Raw genomic sequence first — 25,228 nt, 5'->3', positions numbered from 1 at the left:
TTTAGGGGAATATTATTTAAATCCGGGAAATATTAAATTTAACTAAATCCCCTTCCTATCCCTATTTACCTTACACTTTCCTTCTAATAAAGCGCTTTCGCCCTCTTGGGCTCTTGCAACCAAATTTTAAGAGGACCCCCTAATAAATACCTACTTATTAGGCGGACCCTTCTACTAAGAAATTTAAGCGAAGGAGGGTTTACCTTTAGTAAATTGTAATAATAAGGCTACTCTACTATTTATAAGACCCTTTTATATATTTAAATCGTTTATAAAAAATTTAATCTAGTACGTATTAAAATTATAATACGCGAATTACCACTAGCTACTTTAAGGCCAATAGAGGAATCGCCTACTAAAATACGAGGCTGGAGCCTATTTTTATACGTCTATAATATATTAGAAGTATTATTACATTCTAATATAGATTTTAATTTAAAGGCGTTTAACTATTATTTAATAGATAGTAGCATTATAGTACTACTTAGTCGGATAACTATAAAAACTAATTATTTAAATAAGCGGTTCTTCTTATACTAAGTTTAATTATTATTATAATAAGGTTATTAGTAGGGTAAAACTAACTTATCTTACAATAATCTAAATTTAATTTACATTCCCTATTAATAAGTAAATAATCTAATACTTATTAAATTCTACTTTAGTATAATAGGAAGAGCCAATATCGAAGGATTAAAAAGCAATATTACTATAAATATTTAACCGCTACAAATTAATTATCCCTATAGTAACTTTTCTAGCACTTCTAGCCTTAAATTTCAAGGGACTAAAGGATCAATAGGCTACACTTTTATAGTTTGTATTTATATTAAAAATCAAAATTAAAGGAACTTTTACCCTTTTATTCTACTAAAGATTTCTATTCTCTATAAACCCCCCTTAGGATACCTACATTATAATTTAATAAATATACCGCCCTAACTAAACTCCCTACCTAATAATATCTTTAACCCGGGTCGGCCTACAAAGGACCTTAAAACTAGAAATTAGACGAAAATCCAGCCCCGCTTAATTAAATAAATAAAAAAATAATAGGAGTAATAATATTTTACCGACGCTAAAGCTCCTACTTATTTTATACCTCCTATATCTTTTTATAATATTAAACTAGAATTAAATTTAATAGGGTCTTCTTTCCCTACTAATTCTACTAAGTCTATTCCTTTAACTATAGTTTCGCTAAATAGTAGATAGGGATAGTAGGAATTTCATTAATTTATTTATATATATTACTAATTAAATAATAAAGTATTTAATTACCTTAAGAGAATTATAGTTACTCCCGCTATTTACCTATACTTAATTAAATTTCTTTACTTTAATATTTAAAGTATTAAGTAGAAATTATATTATATTAATACTACTTTCTAGCTATTACAATACTATATTTTAATTAAATAATTAAATTCCCCTTATTTATATTAATTTTAAATTAATTATTAAACGTACGCCGGACGACCGAAATTTACTAAGGGCTTCTATACCCGGATATTAAAAGCCGCTAATTAATTACCCGGCTAATAATAATCTACTCCTAGGGCATCTACCTAAAACCTAATATATCTAACCTTTAAAGTTAATCCTTTTCCCGAAATTACAAATCTATTTTACTAATTTCCCTTATCTATATTATTCTATTAACTAAAAGTTATTCACCTTAGAGACCTACTATAATTATAAATATAATTTAATATAAGAATTATTCCCTCCTACAGATTTTTAAAGAACGTCGAAAGTGTACCGGACCTAATAGAAGTATCGGGCTCTTCCAACTATTAAACCCTATCTCTAAATAAATTATTTTTAAAGTAATAGACTATTAAAAAGAAAAGAGAATTCTATCTAGAACCCCTACTATTATCTCTACATTTAGTTACGTTACTATACAAAACCTATATTTAAATACCAAAATATTAACTAATTTCCCTTTTACTATATAAGGTATAAATACCCCTTTAAAACGGAATTTCCCTATAATTTAAAATTAATTAACCTATATCTAACTACTATTCATATAGAACCTTTCCCTACTTCGGTCCTTCAAATTCTTATTAAAATATTTACTACTACTACTAAAATCTATATTAAAGGCTATTTAATCCGGGCTTACGCCCTAAACTTTATTACTAACTTCTACGGCCGCCTACTCCTCAAAATATTATTTTTACCCTAAAGGCGGAGTATAAATAGGATATTTAAACGCTATCCATTTTCAAAGCTAATATATTCGGTAAGTAAATTATTATATAATCCTTAATAGATTCCGACTTCTATAGCCACTATCCTACTATTAAAATATACTAACGCCTTTTATAGTATTTAATAAGCGTCTACTCCAATACTTTAACTTCGCGTTCGGTTTATTCCGCATTACTAATTTTATTTACTAAAAATAGCCTACTAATATTAGTATATTCGAATACCTACATTCAATTAAATAATAAAGGCTTCTTATATATTTAAAATTTAAAAATAGATAAAGGCTAAAAAGCACCCCCAAATCCCTAATTATTCGCTTTACCTTATAAAACTAAAGAACAATACTACTATCCTAAGGGAAACTTCAATAATAATTAGCTACTAAATAGTTCAATTAATCTTTCGCCCCTATACTTAAATTTAACAATCGATTTATATATTAAAACCGCTATAAGCCTCTATTAGAATTTCTTTTAGCTTCACCCTATCTAAATATAGTTCACTATCTTTTAAATCTAAAATTTAATATTCTTACTTAAATCTATCCAAATATATTAAAATTAATTAATAATACACCGAAGCTCTTACCTACATTTACTTTTATTACATATATAGGTTTTACACCTAAATACTTATACAAAACTTTAATTTTTTAATCCGTATTTTAAAACAAATTATTAATAATTATTATACTAATATCCTTACAAATACACAAACTTTAGTCCCGGCGAAGGTATTACACCCAAGGCTATAATATTCCCGGAGGAGCTATATTCCCCGGACTTTTATCCCCCCACTAAAACCAATACTAATTTAAACCGTCCTAAATATACTAGTAAAAATACTAAATAATTAAAACAGCGTAAATTTAATTACAAACACTTCCCTTTTAATAATTTTACGTACTATTTAACCCTCTTTTTAAAGTACTTTTCATCTTTCAATTATTCTACTTATATATTATTAATTTTTAACCGGTATTTAACTTTAAAAGAAATTTACCTCCTATTTTAAATAATATTCCTAAACTATTCGACTTATTAAAGGAACTTTATATTAAATTAACATCCGACTATACAAGGCTCTCACCCTCTATAACGCCCCGTTCTAAAGGATTTAGAAGGTACTTTACTAAAAGCTTCCTTTATAAATTACAATTCAGGCTAAAGCTAGATTTTAAATTTAAACTATTACCGCTTTACTCACCATTATTAGGGTAATCCCTATTAATTTCTTTTCCTCTACTTATTAATATACTTAAATTCAACGGGTATTCCTACCTAATCCAAGGTCAACCTTAGAAATAGGGGGTTTTATAGCAAAAACCCGCCGTACAACTATAGTAATATAAAATTACTATATTCAGTATAACTAATAAACCTACTATTAATTTTAAAGGACTACGGATAGCCGTAGATCCCTAACGTAAATAGAGTTTAATAATTAAAATAATATTCGAATAAATATATTCGCTAGAATACTAACGAGCGTAATATATATTTAAAAATTCAATAATTTATTAAATTTTATAATTTATATTACTTATTGTATTTCGTTACGTTCTTTATCGATACTAAAACTAAGAGATCTATTATTAAAAGTTTTAATTTATTTAAAAATTTACTTAAAGAGATATAAAATATTAAAAATTTAGTTTTAATACTCTAATAGGTAGTTTTCTACAAGCGGGAAACCCGAGGATCCGGGAGGGCCCGAAGGCTTTTCTAGACTACTAGCGCCGAAGTAACTATATAAGTAAGATTCGCAATAGTTTGTAGGAGTTTTGTAATTCTATAATAATCTTTCCGCTAGTTTATTAACGGAGACTTTATTACAACTTTTACTTCCTTTAAATAATTGAATTTAAATAGTTTTCCGGCCTTGGGTAGTCGTTACTAACCTTCTTAGGCCAGTTCGGAAGCTTTACTAAGCTATTTAATCGGTAGTAGCGATAGGCGGTATATATAAAGGGTAGGGATATAATTAATATAAATTAATAATTTATACTTATTAGGAATTCCTTATTGAAGAATAATAATTATAATACTCTATCCCTAATACAATACAATTTAATAAAATTACCCGGACCTTCCGGCTAAGGGAATACTCGCTAATTATATTAGTATAGCGTACGTATAGCCTAGAATATTTAAGGGTATTATAAACCTATTATTACTTTAAATTTCTATTAGTTTAAACCGATAGTCCCTTTAAGAAGCTAGCGTACTACTAAAGTAATATAGGCTATTTAGTAAATTAAAGTTTCGTTCGTTATTGCAATTAAATAAATAAATTATTCTACCAATTAAGAATAACTATATACTATTATTTACAAAATTAAGAAAGAGTTTTTAATCTATTAATCTTTATCGTATTTAAACCTAGTAAATTTCTCCGTATTGAATCAAATTAAACTGCAGGCTCCACCCTTAGTAGTACCCTTCCATTAATTTCTTTAAATTTCAGCTTTGCAACTATACTCCCTTAAGAGTCCAAATATTTTAATTTATTATAAGGTACTAAATAGGTCAAAAAATAATACCGTCCGATCCCTAATTAGTATAGTTTATAGTTAAAACTACAATAGTATCTGATTATCTTCAATCCCCTAACTTTCGTTCCTAATTAATAAAAATATCCTTAGTAAATACTTTTATAATAGTTAGTCTTCAATAAATCTAAGAATTTTACCTCTAACAATTGAATACTAATACCCCCGACTATCCCTATTAATTATTATAACGGTCCTAGAAACTAATAAAATAGAACTATACATCCTATTCTATTATTTTATACTAGTATATTCGAATATAGGCCTTCTTTAAGCAATCTAATTTATTTATAGTAAAAGTCCTAATTCCCTAATATACTTAGTAAAGGGTATATAATTCTCTAGGAAAAAAGGCCCGACCTAATTAATATACGCGGTAAGGCGGACCGACGGGCCGAGCCTAAGGTTTAATTACGAACTTTTTAACCTTAATAATTTTAATATATGCTATTAGAATTAGAATTACCGCGGTTATTAATATTAGATTTACCTTCTAATTATTCCTCGTTAAAGGATTTAAATTATACTTATTCCAATTATAAGACCTAAAAAAGCCCTATATTAATATTTATTATTACTACCTCCCTATATCGGAATTAGGTAATTTATATGCCTACTACCTTCCTTAAATATAGTAACCGTTTTTTAGGCTCCTTCTCCAGGGTCGAACCCTAACCCTCTATTACTTATTATTACTATAGTTAGCCAAAACCCAGCCGTCGAAAATTAATAAAGTAGAAATTTGAATAAACTATCGCCAATATAAAGCTATACAATTCGAAAAATTATTATAAATTACTAATTAGCCCCGAAGGGTATTAGTTTTTAATTTAATAAATATACCCCTTCCGAAATTAAAGTTTTTAATATATATTAACTCTAGAATTACCATAATTATCTATATAGTAAAGTACTATCAAATAAACTATAACTAATTTAATAAGCTATTCGCAATTTCGTAGTTTAATTACTTAAATTTAAATATATATAACTTAATCTTTAAAATAAATATATAATTATTAATAGAATTAATTAAATAATTATCGTACGTTTAAAAAAGCTAACCGTTCGTAAGTAAGCGGAAGAATTTATAAAATTATAAAGGTAGGCGGTCCGAAATTCGTATAGTAAAGCCGAATTTACTTCGAAATATATATTTATTTTCCCCTCCTAAATTCTTTAAAATATAATCGGTAAAAGGATAGGAGAGCGTAGAGCGCCTTTCGTATACCGCCTATATGTTTTAAAAGGAGGCCTAATATAGAAGGTTCTACTTAAAAGCTTCCTTAATTAACTAATACCCTTAATAATTTATAAATAAATTTAACTAGCGGTTAATTATTTATAGAACCTACCCTTCGGCGTTTATAGGATACTCTTTAGCACCTATAGGATCTTCTTAAATACTACCCGGTAGAAGTAGAACCCTTACTAAAATAGTATTAAAATAATTTACGCTATTAATATTAATTCCCCAATAAACTGTAAGGAACTATATAATAATAATACTTTATAAATTAGAATTTAATTTCCTTTATAAATTACTATAAGAAGGTACTTAGACTATAAATTAGAGTAGCCCTCCTATAAAAGGCTTTTAAATAGAGTAGGCCTTATATATCCTTATTTATACTTATAAGAAGGAGCCGGAGGTAGGGACGACTAAATAGTCTTACCGCTCGCTCTTTCTTATTACTCTCCGCCACTCCTTCTTATATACCTTCCGATTTTAAATTTAGGGACAGTACGGCCCGACGGTCTAAGCTACGACTTTTCAATTCCTACGAAATTCCCCAATATAAGAAATTTTAAAAATTAATTTATAGTTACCTAACTACCTAATTAAATTATACTTTCTTAAAAATCTTACTTTAAATTTACAAAGACCACACCTTCCTTATTAAATTAATTACACCTTCTTTACCTACCCGGTTATTCCTACCTACCCTATATTTAATAAATATTACCTACCTACTACTTTTTTCTTTTTAACTTTAATTTTACTTTTTTTATATAGGCCTATCGTACCTACCCTATAGTTCTTACCTACTCTATACTTAATAAACGCTACCTATTTACAATTTTCCTTTTTAAAACTTCGGCTTCTAAAGGTCGATTACGCCTTCCTTATTTACCCAGTTGTTTTTACTTACCCTACACTCAATAAGTACTACCCTTTACTACCTTTCCCTCTTCTACTTTTTTAACTTCGGTTACACCTTTCTTATATAAAGTAGATATACCTACCCTATAGTATCTATTCAAACTACGTTTCTACTAAGTAAAAAACTAATTACTTTTTATCTTCCTTAATATAATTTACAATATCTTATAATTATACTAAAAATATTTATATTATTTTTATCTTTTTCTTTTTACATTTACTAATTTAACCTTCTTTATTAATATACTAACCTCAATATATCCTCCCTACCTATATAATTAAAATTACCTAATACCTTACCTATTCTATTAATTATTTATACCCCCTAAATTCTACTACCCTTCTTCTTCTACTACTTTCAAAATTTCTTTTTTTTTTTTCTTTTTTTCTTCTTTTTCTTCTTTCCTACTATTAATTATTTACCTGCCCTTCCTTAATAATTTATTCAAAACCGTATAAATTCTAATTAATCGATTTAATCGCCTCCGAATACCTTCTTCTTCCTATATTTATAAAAAAAACCTTTACCTTTATTATAATCCGGCTCCTACTATTCTAAAAGTATTTATTTACTTTATAAACGCCCTTACCTAATAAAGATTTAGAAATAGAATAAGAAGACGAAAAGAAGAATAAAAAGAAAAAGAAAGGAAGAAATTTATTAAGGGGGCAAGATATTATAAAAGTAAAAAGGTAGAAGGAAAGTAAGAAAAATATATATAAAAAAAAAAAAAAAAAAAAAAAAAAAAAAAAAAAAAAAAAAAAAAAACAAAGAAAAGAAGAATAAGAACCTTCTTTATTTTATTTATATATTAATCATATTACTTTTTTATTCTTATATAAATATAATATAAAAGAAGGGAATAGAGGGGGGTTTGGAGGTATAAGGAAAGAAATATTAAGAGAGGAAAGCCCTAAAAAGAGGTTAAAAGCTAAAAAGAAAAAAGAAAAAGGAAGAAAAAAGAAAAAAAGGATTAAAACGAAGGAAGATGGAGAGGAAAGGAAAGGGAGGAGGAAGAGTAATAAAGAGGATAAAAGTAGGAAGAAGAAAGAGGGAGGAGAAAAAGAAGAAAGAAAAAAAATAAATAAATAAAAAAGGAAAAGAAAAAGAAGAAAGAAATTTTCGCTCCCCCCCTAAAAATTAAACTATTCCCAGCCTAAGTAGCTTACCTACCGCCTTACCTACCTAGAAATTAAAAAGATAGCCTCCCCCTTTATACTTTTACTTTATATAAAAATACAATCCTATACAACCTTTTCCTACTTACTCTACTATATTTTTTAATAAAAAGGCTATAAATACCTTTATTTAATTATATAACTTCTTTATTTACTTACCCCCTCCTACTATTACCCTACCCTTTCCTTTAATAAGCCCCTCCTAATAAGAGTTAGAAAGCAACCCCTTAGCCCCCCCAAACCTCTTAATCCTTTTTACCTACCCTATATAGGCCTTCGCCCTTACCTTCCTAATATAACTACTATTTATATAAAAATTCTATACCTAAACGCACCTATCTACCCTATATACCTAACCCGCCCGGACGTACTTACCTACTTTCTTTTCTTTATACTACCTTATATAATTTAAACGTACTTACTTACTTAGCGCCGTATTTAATCCGGTTGCGAATATATTTACTTATTTAGAATTATAAATTTGCCTAAAAATTGCTCGCCTACTTAATCGCTCCTACCCCGCCGCCGCTCAATCGGTTATTTTTACCTACCCTACTTACTATAGCTACTAAGATTTATAAAGGCCCGGCCCGGCCGTACTTATATATATTATACTAGTCGACGCTTCCCCGGGTATATATTATATATAATTACCGAGCTTTCTATAGGCTAGCTACTAATATAGTAGACCCCTTATATCTAGCCCGCCCGCGCCCTTAGAGTAACGTTGTTTAAACCTAAGAAATACTAAATTTAACTAAATCCCCTTCTTATCCCTACTTACCCTATACTTTCCTTCTAGTAAGGCGCTTTCGCCCTTTCGGACTCTAATAACCAAATTTCGGAGGGACCCCCTAATAAATGCCTATTTATTAAGCGGATCCTTCTATTGGGAAATTTAAGCGAAGGAGGGCTTACTCTTAATAAATTATAATAATAAGGCTATTCTATTATTTATAAAACCCTTTCGTATATTTAAATTATTTATAAAGGATTTAATCTAATATATATTAAAATTATAATATACGAATTACCGCTAGCTACTTTAAGGCTAATAGAGGAATTGCTTACTAAGATACAAAGCCGGAGCTTATTTTTATATATCTATAATATACTAAAAGTATTATCGTATTCTAATATAAATTCTAATTTAGAGGCGTTCAGTTATTATCTAGTAGATAGTAGCGTTATAGTACTATCCGGTTAGATAATTATAAAAACTAATTATTTAAATAAGTAGTTCCTTTTATACTAAATTTAATTACTATTGCGATAAAGTTATTAGTAGGGTAAAACTAATTTATTTTATAATAGTCTAAATTTAGCTTACATTCCCTATTAATAGGTAAATAATCTAATATTTACCGAATTCTACTTCGGTATAATAGGAAGAGCTGATATTGAAGGATTAAAAAGCGATATTGCTATAAACGTTTGGCTATTATAAGTTAATTATCCTTATAGTAATTTTTCTAGTACTTCTAACTTTAAATTTCGAGGGACTAAAGGATTAATAGGCTATACTTTTATAATTTATATTTATATTAAAAATTAAAATTAAGGGGATTTTTACCCTTTTGTTCTACTAGAGATTTTTATTCTCTATAAGCCCCCCTTAGGATATTTGCATTATAGTTTAATAGATGTACTGCCCTAGCTAAATTCCCTACTTAATAATATTTTTAATCCGGGTTAGCCTACGAAGGACCTTAAAATTAGAAGTTGAATAAAAATCTAGCCCCGCTTAATTAAATAAGTAAAAAAACAATAGGAGTAGTAGTATTTTACCGGCGCCGAAGCTCCTACCTATTCTATACTTCCTATATTTTTTTATAATATTAAACTAAAATTAAGTTTAATAGGGTCTTCTTTCTCCATTAATTCTACTAAGCCCGTTCCTTTAATTATAGTTTCGCTAGATAATAAATAGGGATAATAGGAATCTCATTAATCTATTTATATGCGTTACTAATTAAATAATAAAGTATTTGGCTACTTTAAGAGAATTATAGTTATTCCTGCTATTTACCCGCGCTTAGTTGAATTTTTTTATTTTAATATTTAAAATACTAAATAGAAATTATATTACGTTAATACTACTTTCTAACTATCGTAATACTATATTTTAATTAGATAATTAAATTCCCCCTATCTATACTAATTTTAAATTAATTATTAAACGTACACCGGACGACCGAAGTCTATTAAAAGCTTCTATACCCGGATATTGAAAGCTACCGGCCGGTTACCTAACTAATAGCAATCTACTCTTAGGGCGTTTACCTAAAGCCCGACGTACTTAACCCTTAGAATTAATCCTTTTCCTAAAATTATAAATCTATTTTACTAACTTCCCTTATCTATATTATTCTATTAATTAGAAGCTATTCACTTTAAAGACCTACTATAATTATAAATATAACTTAATATAAGAATTATTCCCTCCTACGGATTTTTAAGGGATATTAAAAACGTACTGGACCCAATAGAAATATTGGGCTCTTCCGGCTATTAAACCCTATCTCTAAATAAATTATTTTTAGGGTAATAGACTATTAAAAAGAAAAGAGAATTTTACCTGGGGCCTCCGCTATCGTTTCTATATTTAATTACATTACCGCGTAAAACCTATATTTAGGTACCGGAATATTAACCGGCTTCCCTTTCGCTATATAGAGTATAAATACCCCTTTAAAACGGAACTTCCCTATAGTTTAAGATTAATTAACCTATATCCAACCGCTATTTATATAGAACCTTTCCCTACTTTAGTCCTTTAAATTCTTATTAAAATATTTATTACTACTATTAAAATTTATATTAAAGGCCGTTCGACCCGGGCTTACGCCCTAGGCTTCGTTACTAACCTCTATAGCCGCCTACTCTTTAGAATATCGTTTCTACTTTAAGGGCGGGGTATAAGTAGGACGTTTAAGTACTATTTATTTTCAAAGCTAGTATATTCGGTAAGTAAATTATTATATAGTCCTTAGCAAATTCCGATTTCTATAGCCACCGTCCTATTATTAAAATATACTAACGCTTTTTATAGTATTTAATAAGTATTTACTCTAGTACTTTAACCCTACGTTCGGTTTATTCCGTATTACTAGTTCTACTTATTAAAAATAGCCTATTAGTATTAATATATTCGAATACCTATATTTAATTAAATAATAAGGGCTTCTTATATATTTAAAGTTTAAGAATGGATGAAGGCTAAAAAGCGCCCCCGAGTCCCTAATTATTCGCTTTACCTTATAAAATTGAAGAATAATATTATTATCTTAAGGGAAACTTCGGCGGTAATTAGCTATTAGATAGTTCAATTAGTCTTTCGCCCCCATACTTAGATTTAACAATCGATTTGTACGTTAGAACCGTTGCGAGCCTCTATTAGAGTTTCTTCTAGCTTTACCCTATCTAAGTATAGTTTATTATTTTTCGGGTTTAAGGTTTAATATTCTTATTTAAATTTATCTAAATATATTAGAATTAATTAATAATATACCGAAGCTCTCACCTACATTTACTTTTATTATACGTACGGGTTTTATACCTAAATACTTGCGTAAAACTTTAATTCCTTAGTCTGTATTTTAAAACGGGTTATTAATAATTATTATACTAGTATTCTTATAAATATACGAACTTCAGTTCTAGTAAAGGTATTACGCCTAGGGCTATAATATTCCTAGAGGAGTTATATTCCCTAAACCTTTATCCCCCTACTAAAACTAATATTAGTTTAAACCGTCCTAAATATACTAATAAGAATACTAAATAATTAAAACAGTATAAATCTAATTATAAACACTTTCCTTTTAATAATTTCATATACTATTTAACCCTCTTTTTAAAGTACTTTTCATTTTTTAATTACTCTACTTATATACTATTAATCTCTAGCCGGTATTTAGCTTTAAAAGAAATTTACCTCCTATTTTAAATAATATTCCTAAACTATTCGATTTATTAAAGGAGCTTTATATTAGATTGGCATCCAATTATATAGGGCTCTCACCCTCTATAGCGCTCCGTTCTAGGGGATTTAGAAAGTGCCTTACTAAAAGCTTCTTTTACAAATTATAATTCGGGCCGAAGCTAGATTTCAAATTTGAACTATTACTATTTTATTCGCTATTATTAAGGTAATCCCTATTAATTTTTTTTCTTCTACTTATTAATATACTTAAATTCAGCGGGTATTCCTACCTAATCCGAGGTCAATTTTAAAAATAGGGGGTTTTATAGTAAGAACCCGCTATATAATTATAATAATATAGAATTACTATACTCAATATAATTAATAAACCCGCTATTAATTTTAAAGGACTACGGATAGCTACGGATCCCTAACGTAAGTAGAGCTTAATAGTTGAAATAATATTCGAATAAGTATACTTACTAGAATATTAGTAAGCGCAATGTGCGTTTAAAGATTTAATAATTTACTAAATTCTATAATTTATATTACTTATTATATTTTATTACGTTTTTTATTAATGTTAGAACTAAGAGATTTATTATTAAAAGTTTTAATTTATTTAAAAGTTTACTTAAAGAGATATAAAATATTAAGAGTTTAGTTTTAGTATTCCGGCGGGTAACTTCTTACGAGTAGGAGACCCGAGGATCCGGGAGGGCTCGAAGGCTTTTTTAAACTACTAACGCCGAAGTAACTATATAAGTAAAATTTACAATAATTTATAGGAGTTTTGTAATTCTATAATAATCTTTCTACTAATTTACTAACAGAAACTTTATTACAATTTTTATTTCCTTTAAATAACCGAATTTAAATAGTTTTCCGGCCTTAGGTAGTCGTTACCGACCTCCCTAAGTTAATTCGGAAACCTTACTAAACTATTTAATTAGTAGTAGCAATAGGCGGTATATATAAAGGGTAAGGACGTAATTAATATAAACTAATAATTTATACTTATTAGGGATTCTTCGTTAAAGAGTAATAATTATAATACTTTATTCCCAGTACAATATAATTTAATAAAATTACCCGGACCTTCCAGCTAAGGGAGTACTTACTAGTTATATTAGTATAGCGCACGTACGGCCTAGAATATCTAAGGGCATTATAGACCTATTATTACTTCAAATTTCTATCGGTTTAAACTAATAGTCCCTCTAAGAAGCTAGCGTACTATTAAAGTAATATAGGCTATTTAGTAAATTAAAGTCTCGTTCGTTATTATAATTAAATAGATAAATTACTCTATTAACTAAGAACGGCTATATACTACTACCTACAAAATTAAGAAAGAGCTCTCAATTTATTAATCCTTATTATATTTAGACTTAGTAAATTTCCCCGTATTAAATTAAATTAAACTATAGGCTCTACCCTTAGTAGTACCCTTCCGTTAATTTCTTTAAATTTCAACCTTGTAATTATATTCCTCTAAGAGTCTAAATATTTTAATTTATTGTAAAGTGTCGAACGGATTAAAAAATAACACCGTCCAATCCTTAATTAGTATAATTTATAATTAAAATTATAATAGTATTTAATTATCTTCGATCCCCTAACTTTCGTTCCTAATTAATAAAAATATCCTTAGTAAATACTTTCGCAATAATTAGTCTTTAATAAATTTAAGAATTTTACTTCTAATAATTAAATACTAATACCCCTAATTATCCCTATTAATTATTATAACGGTCCTAGAAATTAATAAAATAGAACTATACGTCCTATTCTATTATTCTATACTAATATATTTAAATATAGGCCTTCTTTAAGCAATCTGATTTATTTATAATAAAAGTCCTAATTCCCCGATATACCTAGTAAAGGGTATGCGGTTCTTTAGGAAAAAAGGCCCAACTTAATTAGTATACGTAGTGAAGTAGACCGATAGGCCGAACTTAAAGTTCAATTACGAGCTTTTTAACTTTAATAATTTTAATATACGCTATTAGAATTAGAATTACCGTAGCTACTAATACTAGATTTACCTTCTAATTATTCTTTATTAAGGGATTTAAATTATATTTATTCTAATTATAAGACCCAAAAGAGCCCTATATTAATATTTATTATTACTACCTCCCTATATTGGGATTAGGTAATTTACACGCTTACTACCTTCCTTAAATATAATAGCCGTTTCTTAAGCTCCTTCTCTAGGGTCGAACCCTAACCCTCCGTTACCCGTTATTACTATAGTTAACTAAGATCTAACCGTTAAAAATTAATAGGGCAGAAATTTAAATAAATTATTACTAACGTAAGGCTATACAATTCGAAAAATTATTATAAATTACTAATTAGCCCCGAAGGGTATTAGTTTTTAATCTAATAAATACACCCCTTCCGAAATTAGGGTTTTTAATATATATTAATTCTAGAATTACTACAGTTATCTATATAGTAAAGTACTATTAAATAAACTATAATTAATTTAATAAGCTATTCGCAATTTTGCAATTTAATTATTTAAATTTAAATATATATAGTTTAATCTTTAAGATAAATATATAACTATTAGTAGAATTAATTAAGTAATTATTATACGCTTAGAAAGGCTAACCGTTCGTAAACGAACGGAAGAATTTATAAAATTACGAAGGTAGGCGGTCCGAAGTTTATATAGTAGGATTGAACTTACTTCGAAATATATATCTACTTTCCCTTCCTAAATTCCCTAGAATATAATTAATAAGAAAATAGGAGAGTATAGAGCGCCTCTTGTATACCGCCTATACGCCCTAAGAGGAGGCCTAATATAGAAGGTTCTATCCGAAGGCTTCTCTAATTAACTAATACCCCTAATAACTTATAAATAAATTTAATTAGTAGCTAATTATTTATAAAACCTACCCCTCGGCGTTTATAGGGTACTCCCTAATATTTATAGGATTTTTTTAAATATTACCTAATAGAAGTAGAGCCTTTACTAAAATAGTACTAAGGTAATTCGTATTATTAACGTTAATTCCTTAGTAGACTATAGGGAGCTATATAATAATAATACTCTATAAATTAGAATTTAGTTTCCTTTATAAATTACTATAAGAAGGTACCTAGGCTATAGGTTAGAGCAGCCCTCCTATAGAAAGCTTCTAAATAGAGTAAGCCCTATACGTCCTTATTTATATTTATAAGAGGAAGTTAGAGGTAGGGACGATTAAATAATTTTACTATTCGTTCTTTCCTATTACTCTCCGCCGCTCCTTCTTATATACCCTCCAACTTCGAGTTTAGGGATAGTGCGGCCCAATAGTCTAAGCCGCGACTTTTTAACTCCTACGAAATTCCCTAGTATAGGAAATTTTAAAAATCGATTTATAGTTATCTAACCACCTAACTAGGTCGCACCTTCTTAAAAATCTCGCTCCAAATTTATAAAGACTACACCTTCCTTATTAAATTGGTTGTACCTTCCTTACCTACCCGGTTATTCCTACTTACCCTATACTTAGTAAGTACTACCCGCCTACTATTTTTTTTTTTTTAACTTTAATTTTACCTTTCTTATATAAGCCCGTTGTACTTACTTTATAATTCTTACTTACTCTATACTTAATAAATATTACCTACTTACAATTTTCCTTTTCAAAACTTCGGTTTCTAAAGGTCGATTACACCTTCTTTACTTACCTAATCGTTCTTACCTACCTTATACTCAATAAGTACCACCCTTTACTACCTTTTCTTCTTCTACCTTTTTAATTTCGACCGTACTTTTTTTATATAAAATAAATATACTTACCCTATAATATCTACTCAAACTACATTTCCACTAAATAAAAAGCTAATTACTTTTTATTTTCCCTAATATAATTTATAATATTTTATAATTATACTAAAAGTATTTATATTACTCTTATCTTTTTCTTTTTATATTTACTAATTTAACTTTTTTTATTAATATACTAACCTCAATATATCCTCCCTACCTATATAACTAAAGCTATTTAATACCCTACTTATTCTACTAATTATTTATACCCCCTAAATTCTACTACCCTTCTTCTTCTACTACTTTCAAAATTTCTTTTTTTTTTTTCTTTTTTTCTTCTTTTTCTTCTTTCCTACTATTAATTATTTACCTACCCTTCCCTAACAATTCATTCAAAACCGTATAGGTTCTAATTAATCAACTTAATCGCCTCCGAATACCTTTTTTTTCCTATATTTATAAAAAAAACCTCTACCTTTATTATAATCCGGCTCCTACTACTCTAAAAGTATTTATTTACTTTATAAACGCCCTTACCTAATAAAGATTTGGAAATAGAATAAGAGGACAAAAAGAAGAATAAAAAGAAAAAGAAAGGAAGAAGTTTATTAAGGGGGCAAGACATTACAAAAGTAAAAAGGTAGAAGGAAAGTAAGAAAAATATATATAAAAAAAAAAAAAAAAAAAAAAAAAAAAAAAAAAAAAAAAAAATAAAGAAAAGAAGAATAAGAACCTTCTTTATTTTATTTACATATTAATTATATTACTTTTTTATCTTTATATAGATATAATATAAAAGAAAAGAACGGAGGGGGGTTTAGAGGTATAAAGAAAGAAATATTAAGAGAGGAAAGCTTTAAAAAGAGGTTAAAAGTTAAAAAGAAAAAAGAAAAAGGAAAAGAAAAAAAAAAAAGGACTAAAACGAAGGAAGACGGAGAGGAAAGGAAAGGGAGGAGGAAGAGTAATAAAGAGGATAAAAGTAGGAAGAAGAAAGAGGGAGGAGAAAAAAAAGAAAGAAAAAAAATAAATAAATAAAAAAGGAAAAAAAAAAGAAGAAAGAAATTTTCGCTCCCCCCTTAAAGATTAAACTATTCCTAGCCTAAATAGCCTACCTACCGCTTCGCCTACCCAAAAATTAAAAAAATAGCCTCCCCCTTTATACCTTTACCTTATATAAAAATACAATTCTATATAATCTTTTCCTACCTACCCTACTATATCTTCTAATAAAAAAATTATAAATATTTTTATTTAATTATATAATTTCTTTATTTACTTACCCCCTCCTACTACTACCCTACCCTTTCCTTTAATAAGCCCTTCCTAATAGGAATTAGAAAGTAACCCCTTAGCCCCCCCAAACCTCTCGGTCCTTCTTACCTACCCTATACAAACCTTCGTCCTTACCTTCCCAATATAGTTACTATTTATATAAAAATTCTATACCTAAATACGCCTACCTACCCTATATACCTAACCCGCCCGGACGCACTTACCTACCCTCTCTTCTCTATACTACTTTATACAATTCGAACGTACTTATCTACCCAACGCTATACCCAACCTAATTACAAATATATTTACTTATCTAAAATTATAAATTTATTTAAAAATTACTTATTTACCCAGTCGCTCCTACCCCGCCGCCGCTTAATTAATTACTCTTACTTACCCTACCTACCGTAGCTACTAAAATTTATAAAGGCCCAGCCCGGCCGTACCCACGTATATTACGCCAGTCAACGCTTCCCCGGGTATATACTATATATAACTACTAAGCCTTCTATAGGCTAACTACTAATATAGCAAACCCCTTATACTTAGCCTACTTACACCCCTAGGGTAACGTTATTTAAACCCAAGAAATATTAAACTTAATTAAATCCCCTTCTTATCCCTACTTACCCTATACTTTCCCTCTAATAAAGCGCTTTTACCTTCTTAAGCTTTAGTAACTAAATCTCGGGGGGATCCCTTAATAAATACCTATTTATTAGGCGGACCCTTTTATTAGGAAATTTAAGCGAAGGAGGGTTTACCCTTAGTAAATTATAATAATAAGGCTATTTTATTACTTATAGGACCCTTTCGTATATTTAAATTATTTATAAAAGATTTAATCTAATGTATATTAAAATTACAATATATAAATTACCGTTAGCTACTTTAAGGCTAATAGAGGAATCGTTTACTAAAATACAAGGCCGGAGTTTATTTTTATATATTTATAACGTATTAGAGGTATTATTGCATTTTAATATAAATTTTAATTTAAAAGCGTTTAATTATTATTTAATAGATAGTAGCGTTATAGTATTACCCGGTCGGACAATTATAAAAACTAATTATTTAAATAAGCAGTTCCTTTCGTACTAAATTTAATTATTATTATAATAAAATTATTAATAAGGTAAAACTAACCTATCTTATAATAGTTTAAACCCAGCTTATATTCCCTATTAGTAGGTAAATAATCTAATACTTACCGAATTCTACTTTAGTATAATAGGAAGAGCCGATATTAAAGGATTAAAAAACAATATTACTATAAACGCTTAGCCGCTATAAATTAATTATCTCTATAGTAACTTTTCTAGTACCTTTAACCTCAAATTTCGAGGGACTAAAAGATCGATAGGCTATACTTTTATAGTTTGTATTTATATTAAAAATTAAAATTAAGGGGACTTTTACCCTTTTATTCTATTAGAGATTTTTATTCTCTATAAACCCCCCTTAAGATACTTATATTATAGTTTAATAAATATACTACCCTAGCCAAACTCCCTACTTAATAATATCTTTAATCTGGGTTAGTCTACAAAGGACTTTAAAATTAGAAATTAGACGAAAATCTAGCCCCGTTTAATTAAATAAATAAAAAAATAATAAGAGTAGTAGTATTTTATTAGCGCCGAAGCTCCTACTTATTTTATACCTTTTATATTTTTTTATAATATTAAATTAGAATTAAATTTAATAGGGTTTTTTTTCCCTGCTAATTCTATTAAGCCCGTTCCTTTGGCTATAGTTTTATTAGATAGTAGATAGGGATAGTAGGAATTTCGTTAATTTATTTATATATATTATTAATTAAATAACGAAGTATTTAGCTACTTTAAGAGAGTTATAGTTACTCCCGCTATTTACCTACGCTTAGTTGAATTTCTTTACTTTAATATTTAGAGTACTAGGTAGAAATTATATTACGTCAATATTACTTTCTAGCCATTGTAATACTATATTTTAATTAAATAATTAAATTTCCCTTATCTGTACTAATTCTAAATTGGTTATTAAATGTATATTAAACGACCGAAGTTTATTAAGGGCTTTTATACCCAAATACTAAAAATTACCGGCTAGTTATTTAGCTAGTAGCGATTTATTTTTAAGGCGTTTATTTAAAACCCAACGTACCTAACCTTTAAAGTTAATCCTTTTCCCGAAGTTACGGATTTATTTTACCGATTTCCCTTATTTATATTATTCTATTAACTAAAGGCTATTTACTTTAGAGACCTACTATAATTATAAATATAACCTAGTATAAGAATTATTCCTTCTTATAGATTTTTAAGGGATATTGAAAGTGTATCGGACTTAATAGAAGTGTCGGGCTCTTCTAGCTATTAAACCCTATTTCTAAATAAATTATTTTTAAAATAATAAATTATTAAGAAGAAAAGAGAATTCTATTTAAGGCCCCCGCTGTTATCTCCGTATTTAGTTGCGTTGCCGTGTAAAACCTATATTTAAATACTAGAATATTAACCGGCTTCCTTTTTGCTATATAGGGTATAAGTGCCCCTTTAAAATGGAATTTCCTTATAGTTTAAAATCGACTAACTTATATCCAACCGTTATTTATATAGAACCTTTCCCTACTTCGGTCCTTCAAATTCTTATTAAAATATTTATTACTATTATTAAAATTTATATTAGAGGCTGTTCGATCTGGGTTTACGCCCTAAGCTTTATTATTAACCTCTATAACCGCCTACTCTTTAAGGTATCGTTTCTACCTTAAGGGCGGGGTATAGGTAGGATATTTAAATACTATTTATTTTTAGGGCTAATATATTTAGTAAGTAAATTATTATATAGTCTTTAGCGGATTCCAACTTCTATAATTACTATCCTACTATTAAAATATATTAATACTTTTTATAGTATTTAATAAGCGTCTACTTCGGTACTTTAATCCTACGTTCAGTTTATTCCATATTACTAATTTTACTTACCAAAAATAGCTTATTAGTATTAGTATATTCGAATACCTATATTTAATTAAATAATAAGGGCTTCTTATATATTTAAAGTTTAAGAATGGATGAAGGTTAAAAAGCGCCCCCAAATCCCTAATTATTCGCTTTACTTTATAAAATTAAAGAATAATACTATTATTCTAAAAGAAACTTCGGTAGTAACTAACTACTAAATAGTTCAATTAATTTTTCGCCCCTATATTTAAATTTAATAATCGATTTATACGTTAGAACCGCTACGAACCTCTACTAAAATTTCCTTTAACTTCACCCTATCTAAATATAGTTCACTATCTTTTGGGTCTAAGGTTTAACGCTTTTACTCAAATCTATTCAAATATATTAAAATTAATCAATAATACGCTAAAATTCTTACTTATATTTACTTTTATTATACGTACGGGTTTTATATTTAAATATTTATATAAAACTTTAATTCCTTAGTTTATATTTTAAAACAAATTATTAATAATTATTATATTAGTATCCTTATAGATATACGAACTTTAGTCCTAACGAAGGTATTATACCCGGGGCTATAATATTCCTAGAGGAGCTATATTCCCTAGACCTTTATCCCCCCGCTAAAACTAATATTAGTTTAAACTATCCTAAATATACTGGTAAAAATATTAAATAATCGGAATAATATAAATCTAATTATAAATATTTCCCTTTTAATAATTTTATATACTATTTAACCCTCTTTTTAAAATGTTTTTCATCTTTTAATTACTCTATTTGTATACTATTGGTCTTTAATTGGTATTTAACTTTAGAAGAAATTTACCTCCTATTTTGAATAGTATTTCTAAATTATTCGATTCGTTGAAGGAATTTTATATTAGATTAGCATCCAATTATACGGGGCTCTCACCCTCTATAGTGTTTTGTTCTAGGGGATTTAGAAGGTGTTTTACTAAAAGTTTCCTCTATAAATTACAATTCGGGCTAAAACTAAATTTTAAATTTGAATTATTACTATTTTATTCGCTATTACTAGGGCAATCCCTATTAATTTCTTTTCCTCCGCTTATTAATATACTTAAATTTAGCGGGTATTCCTACCTAATCCGAGGTCAACCTTAGAAATAGGGGGTTTTATAGTAAAAACCCGCTGTACGATTATAGTAATATAAAATTATTATACTTAGTATAATTAGCGAACCTACTATTAATTTTAAAGGACTACGGATAGCTATAAATCCCTAATATAAATAGAATTTAATAATTAAAATAACGTTCGAATAAATATATTCGCTAGAATACTAATAAATATAATATATATTTAAAGATTTAATAATTTACTAAATTCTACAATTTATATTATTTATTATATTTCGCTATATTTTTTATTAATATTAGAACTAAGAAATTTATTATTAAAAGTTTTGACTTATTTAAAAATTTATTTAGAGAGATATAAAATATTAAAAATTTAGTTTTAGTACTTTAGTGGGTAGCTTCCTACGAATGGGAGACTTGAAGATCCGGGAGGGTCTAAAGGCCTTTCCGGACTACTAGTGCTAAAGTAACTATATAAGTAAAATTTATAATAGTTTATAAGAGTTTTATAATTCTATAATAATTCCTCCGCTAATTTACTAACGGAGACCTTATTACAACTTTTACTTCCTCTAAATAATTGAATTTAAATAACTTTCCGGCCTTAAATAATTATTACTAACCTCCCTAAACTAATCCGGAAGCCTTATTAAACTATTTAATTAATAGTAGCGACGGGCGGTATATACAAAGGGCAGGGATATAATTAATATAAGTTAATAATTTATATTTATTAGGGATTCCTTATTAAAGAGTAATAATTGTAATACTCTATCCCTAATATAATATAATTTAATAAGATTACCCGGACCTTCCAATTAAAGGAGTATTTGTTAGCTATATTAATATAGTACGTATATAGCCTAAAATATTTAAGGGTATTACAAACCTATTATTACCTTAAACTTTTATTAGTTTAAATTAATAGTCCCTTTAAGAAATTAATATATTACTAAAGTAATATAAGTTATTTAGTAGGTTAAAGTTTCGTTCGTTATTGCAATTAAGTAAATAAATTACTTTATTAATTAAGAATAGCTATATACTACTATTTACGAAATTAAAAAAGAATTTTCAATTTATTAATCCTTATTATATTTAAACCTAGTGAGTTTCCCCGTATTAAATTAAATTAAACTATAAGCTCTACCCTTAATAGTACCCTTCCATTAATTTCTTTAAATTTTAGCCTTATAACTATATTCCTTTAGGAGCCTAAATATTTTAATTTATTATAAGGTGCCGAACGGGTTAAAAAATAATACTATCCGATCCTTAATTAGTATAATTTATAATTAAAACTATAACGGTATTTGATTATCTTCGATCCCCTAATTTTCATTCCTGATTAATAAAAATATCCTTAGTAAATACTTTTATAGTAGTTAGTCTTTAATAAATTTAAGAATTTTACCTTTGATAATTAAATACTAATACCCCCGATTATCCCTATTAATTATTATAGCGGTCTTAGAAACTAATAAAATAGAACTATATATCCTATTCTATTATTCTATACTAATATATTCGAATATAGGCCTTCTTTAAACGATTTAATTTATTTATAGTAAAAGTCCTAATTCCCCGACATACCTAGTAAAGGGTATACGGTTCTCTAGGAAAAAAGGCCCGACCTAATTAATATATACGGTGAGGCGGACCGACGGGCCGAGCCTAAGGTTCAATTATAAGCTTTTTAACTTTAATAACTTTAATATACGCTATTAAAGTTAGAATTACTGCGGCTACTAGTATTAAATTTGCCCTCCAATTATTCCTCGTTAAGGGATTTAAATTATATTTATTCTAATTATAAAATCTAAAAGAGCCTTATATTAATATTTATTATTACTACCTCCTTATATTAGAATTAGGTAATTTGTACGCCTATTACCTTCCTTAAATATAATAGCTATTTTTCAAGCTCCTTCTCCGGAGTTGAGCCCTAACCCTCCGTTACTTATTATTACTATAGCTAGCTAAAATTTAACTGTTGAAAGTTAATAAAGTAAAAATTTAAATAAACTATCGTTAGTATAAGGCTATACGATTCGAAAAGTTATTATAAATTATTAATTAGCCCCGAAGGGTATTGGTTTTTAATTTAATAAATATACCCCTTCCGAAATCGGGGTTTTTAATATATATTAATTCTAGAATTACTACGGTTATCTATATAGTAAAGTACTATCAAATAAACTATAACTAATTTAATAAGCCATTCGCAATTTCACAATTTAATTATTTAAATTTAAATATATATAATTTAATCTTTAAAATAAATATATAACTACTAATAGAATTAACTAAATAACTATCGTACGCCTAGAAAGGCTAACTACTTGTAAGTAAGCGGAAGAGTTTATAAAATTATAAAGGTAGATAATTTGAAATTCGTATAGTAGGGCCGAACTTGCTTTGAAATATATATTTACTTTCCCCTCCTAAATTCCCTAGAGTATAGTCGGTAAAAGGATAGAAGAGTATAAAATACTTCTTGTATACCGTTTATACGCTTTAAGAAGAGGTTTAATATAGAAGGTTCTGCCCGAAGGCTTCCTTAATTAATTAGTACCCCTAGCGGCTTATAAATAAGTTTAGCTAGCGGCCAATTATTTATAAAGCCTACCCTTCGGCGCTTATAGAGTACTCCTTAGCGCTTATAGGATTTTCTTAAATACCGCCCAATAAAGGTAGAGCCTTTATTAAAATAGTATTAAGGTAATTTGTACTATTAATATTAATTCCCTAGTAGACCGTAGGAAGCTACGTAATAATAATACTCTATAAATTAGAACTTAATTTCTTTTATAAATTACTATAAGAAGGTATTTAGGTTATAGGCTAGAGTAGCCCTTCTATAGAAGGCTTCTAAATAAAGTAGGCCCTATATATTCTTACTTATACTTATAAGAGGGAACCGGAAATAGGAACGATTAAATAGTTTTACTATTCGTTCTTTCCTATTACTCTCTGCCGCTCCTTCTTATATATCCTCCAATTTCGAATTTAGGGACGGTACAACCTAATAGTTTAAGTTATAATTTTTTAATTTCTGTGAAATTCCCTAGTATAGGAAATTTTAAAAATCGATTTATAATTACTTAACTACCTAACTAAGTCGTACTTTTTTAGGAATCTTATTCTAAATTTATAAAGACTATACTTTCCTTATTAAATTAGTTATACTTTCCTTACTTACCCGGTTATTCCTATTTACCCTATATTCGGTAGGTACTATCCGCCTACTATTTTTTTCTTTTTAACTTTAATTTTACTTTTCTTATATAGGCCTATTATACCTACCTTATAATTCTTACCTACCCTATACTTAATAAGCGCTACCTACTTGCAATTTTCCTTTTTAAAACTTCGGTTTCCAAAGGTCGATTACACCTTCCTTACCTACCTAATTGTTTTTACCTACCCTATACTCGGTAAGTACTACCCTTTATTACTTTTCCCTCTTCTACTTTTTTAACCTCAGCCGTACCTTTCTTATATAAAATAAATATACCTACCCTATAGCGTCTACTCAAATTACATTTCTACTAAGTAAAAAGCTAATTACTTTTTATTTTCCCTAATATAATTTATAATATCTTATAACTATATTAAAAGTATTTATATTACTCTTATCTTTTTCTTTTTATATTTACTAATTCAACCTTCTTTATTAATATACTAACTTCAATATATCCTCCCTACCTATATAATTAAAGCCACCTAATACCCTACCTACTCTACTAACTATTTATACCCCCTAAATTCTACTACCCTTCTTCTTCTACTACTTTTAAAATTTCTTTTTTTTTTTTCTTTTTTTCTTCTTTTTCTTCTTTCCTACTATCAATTATTTACCTACCCTTCCCTAACAATTTATTTAAAACCGTATAGGTTCTAATTAATCGACTTAATCGCCTCCGAATACCTTCTTCTTCCTATATTTATAAAAAAAACCTCTACCCTTATTATAATCCGGCTCCTACTATTCTAAAAGTATTTATTTACTTTATAAACGCCCTTACCTAATAAAAATTTAGAGGTAGAACAAAAGGACGAAAAGAAGAATAAAAAG

General features: G+C 27.8%; 9 non-coding genes across 9 annotated transcripts; all 9 read right to left on the bottom strand.

Moving 5' to 3' along the window:
• Positions 1-342: 342 nt before the first annotated feature.
• On the bottom strand, positions 343-3,652 carry NCU15795. Its single transcript, XR_898107.1, has one exon. It is a non-coding gene; the product is annotated as a 28S ribosomal RNA (ribosomal RNA).
• A 17-nt stretch (positions 3,653-3,669) lies between these two features.
• NCU17390 lies at positions 3,670-3,823 on the bottom strand. The gene has a single exon (XR_898106.1). It is a non-coding gene; the product is annotated as a 5.8S ribosomal RNA (ribosomal RNA).
• A 191-nt stretch (positions 3,824-4,014) lies between these two features.
• NCU15793 lies at positions 4,015-5,803 on the bottom strand. The gene has a single exon (XR_898105.1). It is a non-coding gene; the product is annotated as an 18S ribosomal RNA (ribosomal RNA).
• A 3,363-nt stretch (positions 5,804-9,166) lies between these two features.
• Positions 9,167-12,478, bottom strand: NCU15792. The gene has a single exon (XR_898104.1). It is a non-coding gene; the product is annotated as a 28S ribosomal RNA (ribosomal RNA).
• A 20-nt stretch (positions 12,479-12,498) lies between these two features.
• On the bottom strand, positions 12,499-12,652 carry NCU17387. The gene has a single exon (XR_898103.1). It is a non-coding gene; the product is annotated as a 5.8S ribosomal RNA (ribosomal RNA).
• Positions 12,653-12,857: 205 nt separating this feature from the next.
• On the bottom strand, positions 12,858-14,638 carry NCU15791. Its single transcript, XR_898102.1, has one exon. It is a non-coding gene; the product is annotated as an 18S ribosomal RNA (ribosomal RNA).
• A 3,371-nt stretch (positions 14,639-18,009) lies between these two features.
• Positions 18,010-21,284, bottom strand: NCU15790. The gene has a single exon (XR_898101.1). It is a non-coding gene; the product is annotated as a 28S ribosomal RNA (ribosomal RNA).
• Positions 21,285-21,322: 38 nt separating this feature from the next.
• Positions 21,323-21,476, bottom strand: NCU17384. Its single transcript, XR_898100.1, has one exon. It is a non-coding gene; the product is annotated as a 5.8S ribosomal RNA (ribosomal RNA).
• Positions 21,477-21,667: 191 nt separating this feature from the next.
• NCU15788 lies at positions 21,668-23,460 on the bottom strand. The gene has a single exon (XR_898099.1). It is a non-coding gene; the product is annotated as an 18S ribosomal RNA (ribosomal RNA).
• Positions 23,461-25,228: the final 1,768 nt, after the last annotated feature.

The sequence above is a fragment of the Neurospora crassa genome, assembly GCF_000182925.2.
Source record: "Neurospora crassa OR74A unplaced genomic scaffold supercont12.9, whole genome shotgun sequence".
NCBI lineage: Eukaryota > Fungi > Ascomycota > Sordariomycetes > Sordariales > Sordariaceae > Neurospora > Neurospora crassa.
This window is presented reverse-complemented; position numbering and strand designations above follow the sequence as displayed.